This window comes from Neomonachus schauinslandi, chromosome 10 (genome assembly GCF_002201575.2).
Source record: "Neomonachus schauinslandi chromosome 10, ASM220157v2, whole genome shotgun sequence".
In the NCBI taxonomy this organism is placed as follows: Eukaryota; Metazoa; Chordata; class Mammalia; order Carnivora; family Phocidae; genus Neomonachus; species Neomonachus schauinslandi.
Genome location: NC_058412.1, coordinates 40,660,025 through 40,679,455, shown reverse-complemented (window position 1 = coordinate 40,679,455; position 19,431 = coordinate 40,660,025).

Genomic DNA, 19,431 nt, shown 5'->3' with positions numbered 1-19,431 from the left:
TAAAAAACAATCAAGATCTCTACCAGAAAGGAGCCTGGGGGTTGGAGTGGGGGTGGGGGAAGGGTGGTGGCCTGTCTCTTTAAAATGTCTTGTGGCTAGCAAGGTGCTTATTGGAGATAGATTTCTTTGAAGTAGTGGTTGCCTCAGCAAAGCTTAAGTCAGTCATTTGCATTACAAAAAGACAAGACAACTCTCCGGGCTTACACTAGCAAGCAACCCCAAAGCCCCAGCTGTCTTTCGGATTTCCTTCTGAGGGTTGAGGAGGCAAGGTCTGTGCCCCCGCATTAACTAATCGTTGGTTATGGCCCGTCCCTAGGCAACTTTCCTCAGCCAAACAGTTCCAAAAGGTAGCTGAGGGCTAGCTCCAGACCGAACTTTCAGCTGCTGGGGGATTGAAGCCCACAGTTCTAGGGAGGGATCTCATCAGCATATCGTGGTATCATAGCATACATCACAGGGTGAAAAGGAAAACAAATATATCTATATCTCATCTTATATATATGAATATATGCATATATATACACACAAGCACACATGTATTTTATATAAACATAGATATTTCTTTTAGCAGGAGTTTGATCATTAGCAGGGCCTGCAATATTATAAAGTATTCCAATTGCATTTTTTTTTTCCAATTTAGATGAGAAATCTGGTCAGATAAATAGCATAGAAATAAATGAAAGTAAGAATCAAAGGCCCCAGCTACATAAACCGTGTCTTTCTTTCTCTTACAGCTCTTTATAGAGTAAGAAATATTTTAAACCCTAAATGAAAGAACTGATGAAACCCTAAATGAAAGAACTCTGGTTCTTTCATTATTCTGCCACTACCTGCCCTGTTAGCCTTGCTTGTAAAAAAAAGAAAAGAAAAAGAAAGGAGAAGGGAGGGGAAGGGGAGGCGAAGGGGAAGAAAAAAGGAAGGAGAAGAGGAAAAAGGAAAAGAAAAGGAAAAAAAAATTAACCAGAGACATATTAAACTGCATGAGAAGGATTTAACAGAATTATATTAAACTCAGTATCTACCCACATGACAACAAAAAAGAAATTAAGACTGATTTATTCTAGAAGAGTGGAGAGCTGTTCTGATTATGGCAAACAGAGCTTGCCTGAAGTGGGAAGGTTAAGGGGAGATTTGGGAGGACTCACCAGGCTCTGGGGACAGGCTATGACACCATATTAAAAAGGCACAGCAAGCGCAGGTCTAATTCAGACAGCCATCGATACCACGGGGTGGAACATGGCAGTGGGAGGATTGAAGCAGCAATCCAGTTTGGACACCAGGCGGGGTTTCTGACAGAATACGGAGGGTTTGCCTCCGTGACAGTACCGTGGGGATTGCATCATGATTGGAAACTGACGGGCAGAGCAATTTAAGTTTCCTTGTCCTCCCTTCTCTTATTTTTAGTCTTCAAAGATGTCGTAGGCCAGGAACGATGGCTGATTTTAAATGCGTACATTTGGGAGTGGATTATGGCAGGAGGTCGAGATGCCCTGGAAATAGTGGTCAACCCAATGAACCAAGAAAGAGAGATCTGTGGGAAAGGATTTTTTTTTTAACTAAGGTCAGAACTAGAGATAGATGGGAATAAATTTACAGGCAAACCAAAAAGAAACAAAGTCATTTTATTTATTTATGCAGTAGGATTCTAGGTATGTTGGGCAGTCCTATTTACTTAATGTTGGTTTGTTTAAAATCTCTAAATAATTCATACTTCACTTAAAAAAGTAGTAGCATTTTTAAAGACAGTACTGACTCTGTGCTCTACTCACTCTAATAATTTCAGTCATATGCAAGTGAAGCTAGGCTAATTGTGGAAAGTTCTTTAGAAGAAATGGAAAAAATAATCCTCATGTGAGCAACCTTTGAATGAAAGTTCATCTGTGAAGGTCGACGTCGTGACCCCTGAATATATTCAGATGATCGCTCATGTCCTTATTCTTGCCTGTTGTTTTCTTCACCTAAAACGTAAGCCATCTTTATATTTTTAAGCTCTTTTGTGGACACAAGAATCAGATCAACAAATTATGTAATAATTTCTTTTCTTATGGGTATGGTGTGTTTGGTCAAAATAGGGGAGAGTTCTTTGAGAGGTATGTTTCAAGTTACACATGCTCAAAAGCATAAGCTTGTGGAAAATAGGAAGTTGGTGGTTTTGGTTGATTCTTGTCCTTTTTTTTTTTTAATTTTCTATGAAAAATTGTAATGATTAAAACTTTCAATTTTTGTATATATTTTTGAATTTTCTTCTATGGACAACAATATAAATGATATTTTACACAGCACAAATGTGTTTTTCAGAGAAGAAAAAATGACATTTTCTCAGCGTAATAGTAGCTTGTCCTCAGCCAATTATTCCTACTTTTGTAGATACATCTATAATCAGTTCTAGTGAGCACTTGGATATTTCTCTGCTTCAAAGCAAATGTAAAATCTTTCATCCCCCCAAGTTGAAACAGTGCACTATACTGTGAGGATGGTTTTAGTTTAGCCTTTTCTCACCTTTTAACCTCCCAGCTTGAAACATGCCCATTTATCATTAAGAGGAATATTGCACTGAGAGTGGGTTAAATTTTAAAAGCTTTTTGTTCCTGAAGTAGCAGTCTCAAAACTTAATCATAGAAAAATGGAAGTTGAAACAGAAAATTCTTATTTGAGGATTTGCCTCCATTTATGGGAGAACAAAATTACATCCTGAAATACTCTATCCCCGTTGTCTGCTAATAGCTGGGTGAGTCCACGTCCACACTGTTTGTTGAAGCACTTTAACTGCCGTGTAACCTCCCTACAGTCAAGTTTGAACTGCTGCAGAGAACATGTTAAGGAAGGCATTAAACAGAAAGTTTAAAGGCTTCTAAGCTCCAAATTCTCTGCAGAAGTGAGCTCTGCATAATGAAGCAACGGAAGTAAAACAAGAGTTAAGAGGTTTTGTATTTGGGGAAGGAGAAGTATTTTTGTAATCAGCCTGGGTAGGTTTGGATGTCAAAAAAAAAACCCCAACAACAACAAACACCCTCTTACTGTTGCTTAGAGAAGGCATTTTGGAACAAATGGCGCACAGGACATTTGTGAGGGTAGGCTACACCTCCTAAAATCCTGCGTTCTCATGGATTTGTGCAATACCCAAGAGATAAAACAAGACTGAGGGTAGGGGAGAGTTTCATTTATTCCTGCCCATATATAAGACTAAAGGATATAAACATTTCCAAAAGTAGGGTAATACCAGGGAAGAGTGATTCTCCTTAATAGAAAGCTAAGTCAGGATTTTTAATGAGTGTGTATCTTCCAAAAAAGTCATTTAGGTCAGTGGTTGTCAAAGCTTAGCATGCATCAGAATCACCTGGAGGGTTTGTTAAACAGAGCTCACTCATTCTGGGATAAGCAAGCTGTCATGTTGTGAGCATCCCTATGGAGAGACCATAGCCTGACTGCACCTTCATCGTAGACTTTGAGCAGAACCACCTGTCTAAGCCACTCCCAGATTCCTGACCCCCAGAAGCTGTATGAACTAATAAATGTGTATTAAGATGACAGGTTTTGGTATACATTTCTACTCCAAATAGATAACTAATACAATAGTAAATGATGCTCTGTATATAGAATTCATAAGTTTGAGAAACTGTAGACAAAGGTCTAGAATAAACTGCAATTAGAACTTCAACCCAAATATATGGACTAACCAAAAACGTGATCAGTGTCAAGTAACATCTCATGAATCAGAACGTTGCTTGGGCTGTACTGGGAAAAGAAAAGGATCAGTGGCTCATCTAGACCAAAAATGACAGGAAGAGAAATTTCAAATGAGATTAGGTTGAAACTATGACCATAAAAAAAAATTTAATCCATATATTACATAAAATCTGAAAACTGATAGCATGTATAATTTTCATTTATAATTGTAATATATGTATTTGCAAATATGTATATTTATCTAGTCTACAAAACTTGCATACATGTACATGTCAAATCCAAAATAATTGTTTTATAAATCTGCATGTACAATATTTTATTTTATTTTTTTTAAAGATTTATTTATTTATTTGAGAGAGAGAGAGAGAGACAGCGAGAGAGGGAACACAAGTAGGGGGAGTGGGAGAGGAAGAAGCAGGCTTCCCACCGAGCGGGCAGCCTGATGCGGGGCTCGATCCCAGGACCCTGGGATCATGACCTGAGCCGAAGGCAGACGCTTAACGACTGAGCCACCCAGGCGCCCCTGCATGTACAATATTTTAAACATTGACTTCAGTTATTCTCAAGTATACAGTTACCTCTGTGAAATACCAGTTAATGGTACCAATAAGCAAGGGTGACAAACATGTTCCAAGTCATAAATCAGTTCAGCATTTTATAGAAGCTCTATGGTTCACTGTGTTAAGAACTCTGAGCCCACAACCAGACTTACTGAGGAGAATGTGATGATCATTTATAAATGTCTGTCCTGGGGATAGTGTAGGTATAGTTTTGGCGTTTCAGTAGAGGAATCGAGTCAATACTCAGAGATGGAATTTTCTTTCCCAGAACAGATGAAACAGATAAGAAACACTGATAGATTGGGTTGCTTATTTGTTTTGGGTGAGGCAAATTTAATGCAATTCAATTTACATCAGTTTTATTCCACAGAAACATGACAATGAAATGACCCTTTAGTACAAAATAATAGCATATTCTCCTTGAGATCTTGGATAGATTTTCTACAAATTTAAATAAATCTCTATATAAAACTTGGCCTGCTGCATGTAATACTATAACACAGCTTCTTAAGAATAAGTCAGACCAATATGCACTCAAAAAATAACAGCAAAGCCAAGTTCCTTCCTTCCTGACATGATCATTACAGTCTATTTGTTCCAGCCCCTTCAAATATCAGATCTAAGGTTAATGTAGAGAATGGCATTAAAAAGGCAGGACAATGTATAGATCAAATGATTCCTGTTATGAAGTCAATTCTAAAATGTCACCTGTTTCCATACTCAGGAACTCATGTCAACTTTGGTCTTCATAATTAATTTTAAGAATAAATCATACCTATTATTTTTTCTTTATTTACACCTTACAAATGTTTCAGCTGATTTTTCCCATTACTGAATCGCTCTGCAATGTCAATTTTTTATTTCGTTTCATTTGGATGCTAAAGATATACCATACAGGGACACCTGGGTGGCTCAGTCAGTTGAGCATATGCCTTCAACTCAGGTCATGATCCCAGGGTCCTGGGATCAAGTCCCGCATCGGGCTCCTTGCTTGGTGGGGAGCCTGCTTCTCTCTCTGCCTGCCTCTCCCCCTGCTTGTGCTCACTCTCTCTCTGACAAATAAATAAATAAAATCTTTTTTTAAAAAAAAGATATACCATACAACCATTGAATGATGATAGTTACAAATCTCGTATGAATCCATGAGCATACTTTTCTGACAATAATGTATATGTAATATTGTAAATTACCTTGAGACCACCTGCTAGTCAGAAAGAGAAGTGAACCCATGCGTGTTACAGTGTATAACAGAGTTAGAAAAAGGGACTGCAGATGAGGTGTTGCTTTTGTGGCCTAAATATTCCAGGACCCAAATAGGAGTGTGGAGTATTTGGGTTCAGGTTATGGAATTTACCTTGCAGAAGTGTTAACCCTAAATCTCATCTATTAGTTTTCTAGGTCTGTCATAACAAAGTACCACAAACTGAGCAACAGAAATGTATTTTCTCGTAGTTCTAGACACTGGAAATCTGAAATCAAGGTGTTGGCCATGTCGGTTCTTTTCTGAGGTCTGTGAGGAAGACTCTGTCCCTTGCCTCTCCTCTAGTCTCTGCTGGTTTTCTGGCCACCTTTGGCATTACTTGCTTGCAGAAGTATCAACTGATGTCTACCTTCGTCTGCACATGGCATCCTCCCCATATCTGTGTCTTCATGTCCAAATTTCACCTTTTGGAGGGACACCAGTCTTACCAGATTAGGGCCTCCCCAATGACTTCATCTTAACTAATTACATCTGCAACTACTCAATTTCCAAATAAGGACTTCAATATGAGAATTTGTGGGCATGGTACATAATTCAATCCATAACAACAAGGTGGCAAGTTGAGTGCCAATCTTGTCTGAACTGGTAGATGTCAACATCTAGAAGATTTGTTCTGAAACACAGTATGAGTTCCCTGAGAAATTACTTAGATTTGTATCAGAGAGAGGTGCCCTGTAACAAAGTGGGGACTCTGAAAAGTGCTAGCATAGCATCCAGCTTCCAGTACAAGTGGTTTGTCAAGGTCTCAGAAAATGCTCAAGTAAATTTGTCACAGGCCTACTCCCACTTAAAAAGCAAGAACTGTAGTTAGCTTTTGAAAATGGTCATACGCACTAGGGTAGAGTCATGTTTAGTAATGATGTGGTAACACGAGATACCAAAGAGAGGATGTTTTAATTCCAGATGCCATACACTTGAGGAAACAGTATTCACTGACAGAAGTGCCCACATGAAGCTGTTGGCAGGAAGGAACTGACAGGATTAGCAAAGATGTTACATTTTTCAAGAAAATTATGTAGTCATCCCACCTAAGTTTTGAGGTGTTATGAGTGAGTATCCAAAACAGAGTTAAGATTTTCTTGGAAAATGTGTCAAGTCCTTTGAAGTCTAAGGGTAAAGGTAATTTAAAATCCCTACAAAGTAAATCCATTTATGGCCCAATTGGAATAAATAGCTTAAGCTCAAAATTATTTTAGGTAAACTAGGATGATATGCTTGGCACATAAACAAATGCCAATAAATATTCATGGGAAAACTTGGTTTCAAAAGTCAGCTTTTCTGGTTTATCACCCAATATAAATCATGTGTGAAATACATATCTTGTATTACTTACCTAACTAGTTAAGGTAGCTTTCACAGAGAAACACTACACATTTTCTAAGGATTTGGCTAAGGTTGAATGTCTTATTTGGCCCATGAGCCAGCAAAGCCACAGTCTTTTCAGATAGATTAAATTTTAGCATGCTCAGAATTTCCAAAGAAATTGACATTCAAGCTAGCAAGGCAAGAACTCAGGGCAGCAGAATACACAGCAGCCAATGAGGAAAGCAAACCAAAGGGTCAGAAACTTAGCAAGTGACTAGACTAGACTGAATGGAAACCATTGATAAATATTAAAGCAATGGTGGCTTCTGCTATATGTGAAACATTTTTTATTTGTTCTTTGTTGTGACAGGAATTATTTCCAGAACATGAACAGCCCAGGCTCTTCCACAGTGTGGGTAAACAATTAGGTTGGAAAATGTTCAGTGTGTGTGTGTGTGTGTGTGTGTGTGTGTGTGTTCGCTGACAAGAGTCAAAGCTAAGGTCAGAAGTCACCAAGAAGGATCATGGTCTCTGTAAATTACAAATAGAATAGTACAGATTTATGTGCTTCTAGTGCATACAGCATCTACACATCACTTTATTGTCTTGCTCAGGGCTCAGCTTCTCACTGGGTGGAAGAGGGAATGGCAAATGCGACCCTGATTCTAGCACCTCTCTCTGCCTCTGCCCCTACCTACTACGATAGCTGTTCTAAGGGTCACTAGGCTTCGGATAAGCCAGATATTATAGTCCACTTTTATTTGGTAGAGCTTACTAAGAAAAAGTCTACTTAAAATCTTGGTGTCAATGAACAGAGGACAAGCTTGCTAAATTTTAGAGGGGGCTTACTTATCTTTGAAATCTAGGAAAATATGTCCATGTAATTAAAGTTATTTGACCTCCCAAAATACAGTTTTCAGAATATAAAGGAATCATCACTTATGATTGTAGAGAGATATTAAAAGGTTTTTACTTTGTTGATTAATCAGAATTTCTTCTGTGGTCCCATTTGTTTTTCCTTATAAATTATTGCTGTAGAAAATTAGGAGATTGTATTAGAAGGCCAAGATGGTGATAAGGTCTTCAGAGTTTGAGATCTGGAAAGTTGTGAGCCCATGTATGGTTATTTATATGTCTAAAAAGATAATCAAAGATTATATTTCTCAACACATTTGTTTGCATAAAAATATTTTCCCCCAAATCAGAAAGAAGGTGTCCAGGTAATATTGCTGCATAACAAAGTATTCCAAACTTAACAACAATCCTTTTTCTATGCTCACAGTTTCCTTGATTCAGTAATTTCGAAAGAACAAAGCAGAAATGATTTGTCTCTGCTCTATAATATCTGGGGCCTGAAATGGGAAGAATTGAAAGCTTGGATGACTCAACATCAGGAGCCTAGAATCATCTGAATGCATGTTCACTCACATAACTGGAACCTAGGATAAGAAAATGCAAAAATTAAGATTTTAACCTGGAGTGCCTACACATAGCTTCTCCATACAGCTTGGCTTCCTCACAGCATAGTGGCCTCAAGGTAGTCAGATTTCTTAACACGGTGGTTCAGGGCTCCAAGTGTAAATGTTCCAGTAAGCAAAGCAAGAAGTTATATGTTTTTTTCTCTGACCAACAGACAGAAGTTACTCAGTATCATTTCCACAGCATCTTATTGGTTATAAGCAAATCAGTAGCCCACTCAAATCTAAGAAGAGACAAGACTATACCTCTTGATGGAAAGAGTGTCATGTAGAATGGGAGATATTGTCATGGTCACCTTTGAAAAGTACAACCTGACACAGAAGGTTTTATTTTGTCTAAATGAGTTACGAAACAAAACTATAGCCTTACTTGGTAACTGTATGTGTTTAGTCTGCATGCCTTAACTAAGCCACATACTTAATGACCTCTGCTTTAGGAGTTATGAAGTTTTAATAAAAAATGATAAATGTTGTTGGTCATCATAGAGTGAACAACCCAATTAAGCATAAAACATGGCTATAACACTTAAAAATGATTTTTTTTTCCTGTGGCACCTAGGTGGCTCAGTTGGTTGAGTGTCCAACTCTTGATTTTGACTCAGGGTGGTGAGATCAAGCCCCGCCTTGGGCTCCACATTCACACACAGTCTGCTTGTCCCTCTCTCTCTGCTCCTACACCTGCTTGCATGAGCTCTTTCTCTCTCTCTGAAATAAATTAATTAATTAAATCTTTTTTTTCTTTTTTTTTATAAATCTTTTTAAAAATTGACTTCTTTCTTGTTAAAATGCTGTATATATTCAGTGATGGGGCTCAGAGAAAGATTGCATAGTTAGTGAATGTTGGTGGGAGATGGGCCTTCAATTGAGTTTGGAGGAAGAGGAACCAATCCAATTTAACAAAGAGTGCTAGTATGATATAAAGGCAAATAAGACAAAATTGCTTTTCTCAAAAAAATAAAAGATAAGACAACTGTACAAACTGGGAATATAAAAGAAGATATAAAATCTTAGTGAAGAAAATAGAGAAGGATTTATGAAGATAGCACCATTTGAGATTAACTTGGAAAATGCAGAACATTTGAGATACAGAAGAGGAATATAGGAGGTCATGATTTTCTAGATACACCTATTCAGAAATACTTGTGTAGTGTAATGTGGCAATAATGTATAATGTGTTTAGTATAGAGTGGAAGATAAAACCAGAAAAAATAAATAGGGTCATGGAGTGGTTCATCTTCTACTTTTCTGAAGACTGTGTATACACTGGGTGGGCAGTGCTTGTACATGAAGAGGAGGGTAGAGTGACCGGGGGTGAGCTTCAAGAAGTTAGCTAACTCTGGGAGCAGTGAAGGACAGAGTGGAATAGAAAAGAGATGGAAGCAACGAAATCCATCCAGAGTCCCATTCAGTTGTTGGAATTCTATTTTTAATACTAGTCAAGTATTAAATTATTATTTTTAATACTAGTCAAGTCAGCTTCACCACCAGTAGTCATGCATAAAAATGTTCCACAAAGCATCATATTTTTTAAAGAAACAGCTAACCATTGAGAATTTCTCTTCTCTGATATGTTCTTATTTCTTCTCTGAAATTTTTTGAGTGGCTTACAACAAATGTTAGTATCCATGTATTTTGGAACTGGCATGGATTTTTAAATTGAAATCATTCATAACAAATAATATATGTTGAAACATGTTGAGACTTTTACTCAATTTCTATAGTCTTACCCATTGTACATTATGGAATCACACTATTCCCTCAGATGTCTTGGGTATTCTTTTTTTTTTTTTTTTTTTTTTTTAAAGATTTTATTTATTTATTTGAGACAGAGAGAATGAGATACAGAGAGCATGAGAGGGAGGAGGGTCAGAGGGAGAAGCAGACTCCCCGCCGAGCAGGGAGCCCGATGCGGGACTCGATCCAGGGACTCCAGGATCATGACCTGAGCCGAAGGCAGTCGCTTAACCAACTGAGCCACCCAGGCACCCTGTCTTGGGTATTCTATGTGATCCAGGAACATCTAACTGAGAATCTGAGTAAGGGTACCAATATCATTCCACATATCATATGTCATAACTGAATATACATGTATATTACATTATAGATTATATTACATGCATTTATATGCACAGTTGTCTTGTATATTAAAGAATGTAAATATATAAATATTTTTAAATTAGTAAGTTTTATTTCTTCCTTATTTTTACGTAAGGAATAAATGTTGACACAAATTCTAGGATATCCTTCCTGTGCCCTACTGAATAATCTGTCAGACTCTCAGCAGTGCATGACTCTCCCTTTGGAGATCCCTGGTTAGGCCCATGGAAATAAAGCTGTTGAGGAGACTAGACAGAAAGGAAATGAATGAATGCAAAACAGGCAGAATGGAATTGGCATCTCACTGAATATAGCACTTTACAAGTTCTTTTTGAGAACTCTCATAGGGAAATTATTTATTCTTCTTGTGGGATCTTGGCTGTTTTGGATAACTACAATTAATAATATAAGCATCAAAAGTTTTATCTTTGTACTCATACTGCTTTAACCCATATATATCCTCCTTGATATGAAATCAAATTTACACGCATTGCCAAGACAATAGCCACTAATTAGTGAATGCATCAGGTTCTAGAAGAAACTATCCAACATGAGGATATAATTCTGATCACAGAATGCACACCAAATCAGTGGCATTTGTATAATTTCTACCATACTAAAGAATTTTCTTTCAAAGAAGAAAGGATGCTAAAGCATTTGGAGGAAGACCCTCTTAAGCTAAGTGCTAAGTGTAATTCATTCAAACACTTTTCAGTACTCACCTTTGTCAGCTTATCTCATCCACATGAGCAGCAGTCATTCTATCAGAAGACAAATGTGCCCATCAGATGGGTGCTAGGAGGAAAGCAGAAGAGCAAGATAAATGTCATCCACTTGTTTCTGAAGACAGGCTTGGGATTAAAATACAGTCATGAGATAATCTAGAAGGAAACAGAGGCACAATGAGGACACACAGGGGAGAGTGGTTTCATGCCAGGTTTATCTCCAAACACAGTGAGACAGAACTTCTGTAATACCGCATTGTCCTCCCTAATTCACCAAGGAGCTTCATAAATGTCAGAAATTATCTGTATCTGTGGGCGCCTGGGTGGCTCAGTCATTAAGCATCTGCCTTCAGCTCAGGTCATGATCCCAGGGTCCTGGGATTGAGTCCCACATCGGGCTCCCTGCTCCGCGGGAAGCCTGCTTCTCCCTCTCCCACTCCCCCTGCTTGTGTTCCCTCTCTCGCTGTATCTCCCTCTGTCAAATAAATAAATAAAATCTTAAAAAAAAAAAAAAAAGAGGGGCGCCTGGGTGGCTCAGTTGGTTAAGCGACTGCCTTCGGCTCAGGTCATGATCCTGGAGTCCCGGGATCGAGTCCCGCATCGGGCTCCCTGCTTGGCAGGGAGTCTGCTTCTCCCTCTCACCCTCCTCCCTCTCCTGCTCTCTGGCTCTCATTCTCTCTCTCTCAAATAAATAAATAAAATCTTTAAAAAAAAGAAATTATCTGTATCTCTACTATCTTGCTCACTGCCCCCAAATAGACTTTCTTAACCCTGGCAGATTCCCTCCCAGTCTTTCTTATCTCCTGGCCCCTGTTTCGTATAAGAGTGTCCAGCTAAAGCAACTGTTTTCCTCAGGGCCGAGAACTTTTCTTCTGTATAATCTCATTTGGGGGCGGTTGAAATCTCCTCCTTTAATTTCTACACATTGTCATGTCTGTGATGTATGTGTGGTCTGGATATTTAACCCTCTATTTTGCTTCAGACCACAGATCCTATTGATCTTGGACTCATGTGTTACTAGCTTTTGCTTTTCTGGATGTTTTGTTTTGCATACGTTGAAACCACTACTTGCTTTTCTATCCCTGACCCAAAGCTAGCACTCTTTCTGATATTTATTAAATGTCATTTGTCTGACATAAGGAAATTTGTTATATCTCTCTTCAAAGAGTTTTTCAAACTTTACGGCTGGTAACATAGCATTCTTGTTTTTAAGACAGGACTAGAAAAACTACAGCCTATAGGCCACATCTGGTGCAGTGTTTATGTTTGTAAAGAAAGTTTTATTGGAACACAACCAACACCTGTTGTTTTATATATTGCCTATGGCCACTGGCATACAGCAGAGTTGAGTAGCTGGGGCAGAAACCATATAATACACAAAGCCTCAAATATTTACCATCTGCCCTTTAGAGAAAAAATTGCTGATCTCTGAGTTAGGGGCTTAGGGAAACAAGACCATTTGCATAATACAAGGATATGGTATTAAAATTTTTAAGAAGGAGAAATAGAGGAAGTAAAGACGACTGGGGAATCCGGTTTAATTTCTTATTATTCATACTGAATATGCTCATATGGAATAAAATTTTTTTAAAAAAATCTCACATTGACTAAGAAGTTTGAAATGTACCTTACTAGGAGCCTAAATTAATGGGAAATTCTAGAATGCAATTAAGTTTTTTTTTTATATCTTACTCTGAGCAAAAATTAAAATCTTCCTAGACAAAGACATCTGAGCCCCACAGTCTCTGATTCAAAACAAATCAAATCTTTTTTTTTCTTTTTTTTGTAATATCACGACCAGAAAATATGAGGGGGAAAATCAGAATGGTCTGGATGAGACTGGCACTGTTTATCAGGCTAATTTTTCTCCCCTCTTATCTAGAGCCAGGTCATTTTTGTTCTATTTTGGTACCGTGATTACTCTCATACTAAAGTCTTTTTTTGTTCCCCCTGTGGCTTTGAGAAATGAGATATTTATGAAAACACAAAAGACTGATCGTCCTGGACCACACAGACAACTTCTTAGCTCTTTCCCATATAATTACTTTGGAGATGAGTTTGAGAACTTGTCAGGGCTCTTTCTGGAATGCGTGGTATCCCATTGCCTTTTATATTGTCGTATTGTCCCTTTATAAAAATTAACTTAGCCTAGTCATAGAAAATGTAAAACTGAAACAAAACACAGGCTTCTGATGTAGCATTTTAAAGTTATTGTTGTATGCTGCTATTTTTTCCCTGAATAATTTTATGAGAATTATGTCATGCATGCATTTCAGTTACATAGCCTGTTTTCCACTCCTGCAAGATAGACGAGAAACCAAATGGACTGCTAAACATGGATAGCAGTCATCCCATAACATGGAAGTCCCCTTTGTCCCAGACATCTGTTTAAATGAGAAGCAATGGAAACCTGGCTTAAGGACCCTGGGGATATGCTGTCCAGTAAATCACCTACAATAAATCTATATAGTTAAGAAAGTTTGAATGAAAACAACACAAAATGCAAGTTAAAACTGGGAATAAAGTTGAGACCCTCAGAATATTCCTCATCGATTTGTCTTTCATTAGGCAGAGTCCGGTCTTATGAGAAGGAATCAAGAACATATTACATGAGAAAACCAGGTTCTACAAACTGCCAAGGAAAAAAAAAAAAAAAACAGAACGTTGGCTCTGGTCTCACCCCCTTATATCCTTTTAGAATGCTTGCCCACGTTCAAGTAGAGGTGAGTATTGAAAAAAAACTGTAGCTCACTTTTATTAATGAACCCAGGCCTTTATAAAATTCTGAGCAACTTTCATCAGGCATAAATCATCTATTTGTTAATAATAATGATGATTTTTTTTTTAAGTAGGGTGGATCTCATTGGTTCTTGCCTCTATGTTGTTGAGCCTACAATAGTTTGATGTGTTAGGAATCTTAGTTGCAGATGATAGAGCCCACTGCAGATAACTTTAAGAAAAAGGGATTTATTGAGGAATATAAAACACTCAAAGGATCATGAAAGGCATTCCAAGAAAGAGACATTAGGCAAGTTTGCTGCTGTCTCCACCATGATTAGAAAGCTCTGAATTATGAAGCCACTTACATAGCTACTGTTTTCAGACCTGCACTCCCTCTTCCATCCTGAGGAAGCTACAAGAACTGAAGTCACAGCTGCTCTTGCTGGATGCAGTGTCTGTGTTGTCTCTGTCATGATCAGAAAGTTATGGAATCAGGAATTTGTCTTGCCAGTGGCTTGCTGGAGAACCTAGCTGCCTTTGCTAAATTCAAGCCAGCAAAATAGACTGCCCTTGGTCCAGCTTGCTTCCTAATATTACTAGTTCATTTGACTGTTAGAAGATAAACTATTAACTATTTGGTCCCTAAAAGCAAGAAGCAAGTGAGGCTGGGCAGTCCTTTTGTTTTGTTTGTTTTGAATTAGCAAGAATTAGACGTGAGAAATTATCAAAATATGGAAGCTGTTTTCGAAAGAAATGCCATATATACATCCTTTTTGAAGATAGAGACCCCCGCGTTGGGTTGGCTGCCAATCAAGTTCCAGTGTCACCTATCAGAATAGAACTGGGAGAATACAAGAAAAAAAAAATGAGTCCTAAATCTTGCAACCAAGACCTGTCCCTTTAATTTTTTAATGTTATTGCTAAAATATAAGTTAAAATAATTTCTTGAATTTCAACATTCAGTTTTTCACTGGCTTTAGTATATAAAGACAGATTGTATACACATAAAACCATATTGAGTGGTTTAGGAAAGCACATAATGAAAAAGAAAAAAAAATAGATATTTATTTATTTATTTATTTATTTATTATTTAAGAGAGAGAGAAAGAGAGAGAAAGCATGAGCAGGGGGAGGGGCAGAGGGTGAAGAAGAAGCAGACTCCCCACTGAGCAGGGAGCCTGACAAGGGGCTGATCCCAGGACCCTGGGATCATGACCTGAGCCGAAGGTAAACGCTTTACCACCTGAGCCACCCAGGCACCCCCCCCAAAAAATTTTTAATTTAGCTAGCTCTTAAACTGTTATACTACATGCAGGAGAAAACAAACAACTCCAAAATTTCTTTCCCTGCAGAAGATCCAAACAAAATTTTGCTCAGTAATTATTATTGTGCCACCATTATTAAGTTAAAAATAACCAAATATTTTTTTCAAGTGGTCTTGGTGGCAGAAGTGGAAAAGATGGGGTTTGTCTGTAACTCTTCTTGTTCTGGATTCCCCTTTCTTTACACTTAAGGAACAGATGTTCAAATACTCTTACTAATCCAACTGCAGAAAAGCTTCTCCCTCTACTACCTCCTCTGATCCTCCAGAATTTTCCCAGCCAGAGCTGTCCAATACAATTCCCTGTGATGATGGGATGAAGAAAATGTTCTATATTCTGTGTTGTCCAGTACAGACAATAGTCAGTAGTGCCAGGTGGCTATTGAATACTTGAAGTGCAGGGAGAATGACTGAAGAAATGACTTTAAAATTTTTATTTTTAATTTAATTAACTTAAATTTGAATTAAAATAGCCACATGGGCTAAGGGCTGTCCTATTGAATGGGACAGCTCCAAACCTCTATCACCTCTTCACCCCAAACTGTAATTAAATATTTCTATTTTCTTAGTAGAATGGTACAGTTGATCTCAGATATAGATATCGAGGAAAGTAATTGATGTTTATTATTTTACATTGAGGCACTAATTATTGCATCTGTATTAACCCTGAAAGCAATTATTTGTGTTTGAAATAGAAAGATGCTTGATTCAGTCAATGATAAATGTTTTTTAATCCCCTCTGTGTTGAGCCCCACTTTGGGTACTGGGGCTTTGGCAAAGAATGAAGCACACAGACAATAAATAAACTACTAAATGTATAATAGGACAAGTAATAATCAGACCTGAAAAGAAATATGATGCAGGATGATTTTATAAATGTTATAATGAAGAATATTTTGTAAATCCAAACATATATGAAATCCAAGTATACCACTAAACTATTTGATATCAAGCAGAGTGTTGGGAGACATTTTAAGTTTCCTAGTTCTACCTAGTATATAATACAAAAGATTCCTAGTTATTGCAATAATGCCTATTAAATTATCTAGAAAATTGGCAGCAGTAAAATACCTTAAAATGCAGATAAACCATATATAGATGATTATAAGTATAGATATTAAACATAGGGGGATTTGAAGTAATGGATATCTTCTGGGGTCAAGACATGACCAGAGTTTGTGTCCTTGGAGATAAATTTTGCCTGCCATGGGACACTTCGTACTGACAGGGTCCTACAGCTTTGGTCTTAACAGCAGTTGTTTTGATGAATGCCCATCAACATGGGGAAAGATTCAAAGGCTTGGGCCCATACATGAAAAAGAGGGAATCTGAGATTTCAGTGCAAAATAATGCTTATGAAAGGCAAGAACCATGATGAGTGGAAAAATCATTACCGGGCAGTCCTTGGCTGTGGGTAGAAGGAATCAGAATTTCCCTTTAGATTGTAAAATAATGGATTAGGCCTTACGTGGATTTAGGACCTGAATTTACACTATACACATCATCCAAGACCTAACGTGGGCTAAATAGCAGAATCAAAGTCAAATCTTCTCTGGAAGAGTACAGTTTCAATATAGGCCTCAGAGATCCCCATATTCTCATGAATATGAAAATTAAACACACATAATACAAGAAAACCAGGCAGCAAAAGTTAAGAATAATTAGAAATATAAAATGTAAATACTAGAATCAGATACATACGACCTTCAGAAATTTATATTGACAGAAAACAAATATTGAAAAACATGCTAAGTATGATTAAAGAAATAAAAGTTGTAATTGAAAACAAAAGTAAGAAGTAAAATCTATAGAATAATAAGTCGTGCTGTAAAAAGAACGAAAAAGAACTTTTTGGAATCCTTGATAAGTTCCAAAAAAAACCTTAAAATTACCTTGGGATTTTGATTGAGAGTACATTAAATTTATTGAAAATCTGTGGCAACTACCATCTTGAATCTGACCCCAGAGAAGCAAAAGCTTCTTACTAGAGGCCTTTTTTGGCTAGTTTTATTCCAAGATACAATTCGGACCTTGGCATGATTGCTAATGGAATCCCTTTTTCATTGTGTTTTCTAATTGCTCATGTTTAGGAAAGCGATTGATTTTTTAATGTTTTTATTCTGCCATTATAATCTTATTTCTTCTAATACTTTTGCAATTGATGCTGTTAATCATTCAAACATCTAGAAGCAATGATGGTTTTTACTCCTCCTTTCCAATACGTAACTCTTTGTTTCTTGCAACTGGCTAGGAAACCTGTAGAAATCCTGAACAATAGTATGATAGTGGACATTTACATCTTGTTCCTAAAATCATGGGAATATTTCTAGCTGTTCATTCATAAGTTTAAGGTCGGCAGAATGATTCTGGTAGAGGGGTCAGCAGACCCAGGGGCCAAATGTCCAGTAGCCTGCTTTTATAAATCAAGTTTCATTGGAATTCAGCCATTCCCACTCATATTGCCTATGGCTGCGTTCATACTACAGTGGTGGGCAGAGTTGAGTGAAGATTGCAAAGCTAAAAATAATTTACTATCTGAACTTTTACAAAAAGGTTTTTTGAATCTTGTTTCATGTATATATGTACATACATATACATATATACACACACACATAGAGATTAACTTTATCATTATGATATATAATATATATAACAATGACATATATATTAATTATAATATATATAATTTCTTTATCAATCTGGCATTTGTGAGATTTCAAACATTGGGAGCAAATAATATGACTTCTCTATAAAACAAATATTAAATATGACATACAAATATATATATGAAAATAAATGACATTAAAGACTGATGCCATTTTTTATTTACTATTCTTTTCTCTGAAAACAAATGTGGGTACACAAACAAAAATACCTTGAATCTAGATTGTAATTCTCTATAGGAAGGGCTAAAAGTACTTTAATGAGAAAGCTAAGTGGTGAATGTCTGAGTTGTAATGAGGATGAACAGAAGAAGTTGTTCTCACCTCAAATTATCCACATTAACTTACTGAGAGGTGAAGTACACACCTCTAAAAAGCTTCAGTGGGTGCAGGTGTTGACTTTAACATGGTTGCTAATATTTCGGGATCACAGTTAAGCACACCACAATAACTGTCTCTTGGTTAGTATCTGTTAAACCTTAAAAGAGAGTGTTATACTGTGACATGTTTCTGAATTTCACATATGTTTCTTGATTTTGTTTATTACACTAATTTTATAGTTTTGGCAGAACAGGAGGTCTAACTAGTTTAATATTTTTAGTGCACTTCATAACTGTCTGAATCAAGCATGTTTTAATATCCTTCTGTCAAAATAACAACTGATTTTCATTTAAATTATTTTTTAAGATAAAGCACAACATTAAATCAATTGAAGAAACAGTTGTGGCCTCCAGCTGTGTTATATTATTAGATTTTTAACACATCAAATGATTGAAAAATGTAGAGCATCATTTTAAAGATGTTAATCACCATTGGCCTTCAGCAATGAATGGCTGCAACTTTAATGTGCCTCCTCCAAAAATGTTTAGCAGTGCTTAACAAACTCATGGCTCACTTATTTCATAAAAGAGATCTTTAATAATATATGTGTATTACATCAACCAAATAGTTCAGTTTCACTTTGCAGTTTTACCTTGGTTATCTTTTCTATTCCATTATCTTGTAGCATATAATCTAAGGTGATAAAAGTCTTCCGTAGCGTGCTGGGCAGTGTGACCTTTGGGAATGCCAGACTTGCTCACAAAATCCTGCCCTTAAAATAAAGAGGGTTTCCTGGGCGCCTGGGTGGCTCAGATGGTTAAGCGTCTGCCTTCGGCTCAGGTCATGATCCCGGGGTCCTGGGATCGAGTCCCGCATCGGGCTCCCTGCTCCTTGGGAGCCTGCTTCTCCCTCTGCCTCTCTCTCTCTCTCTCTCTCTCTCTGTCTCTCATGAATAAATAAATAAAATCTTAAAAAAATAAAAAAATAAAGAGGGTTTCCTTTGTCTTATGTCACATGTGGGTTTTGCTGCAATCTCTGTCCTTTGCTCATGTGAAACCACTTGATCAGTTACCTGATTTCTGAGTATTAGTGATAAACAGTTGCTGTGCAGGTGATAGCAGCCCTGAAAGGGGCTGGCTCTGAGAGGGGCTGGGCGGGCAGGGTCTCTACAGGGCACCAGCAGCAGAGCTTAGTACACACATGGAAGCTTTATCTCCACATCTCCACTAGCAGAGCGCGGTTTAGGCATGAGTAACGAGAAGTGAAGCCCTTTGACCCCAGAAGGAGGCTGG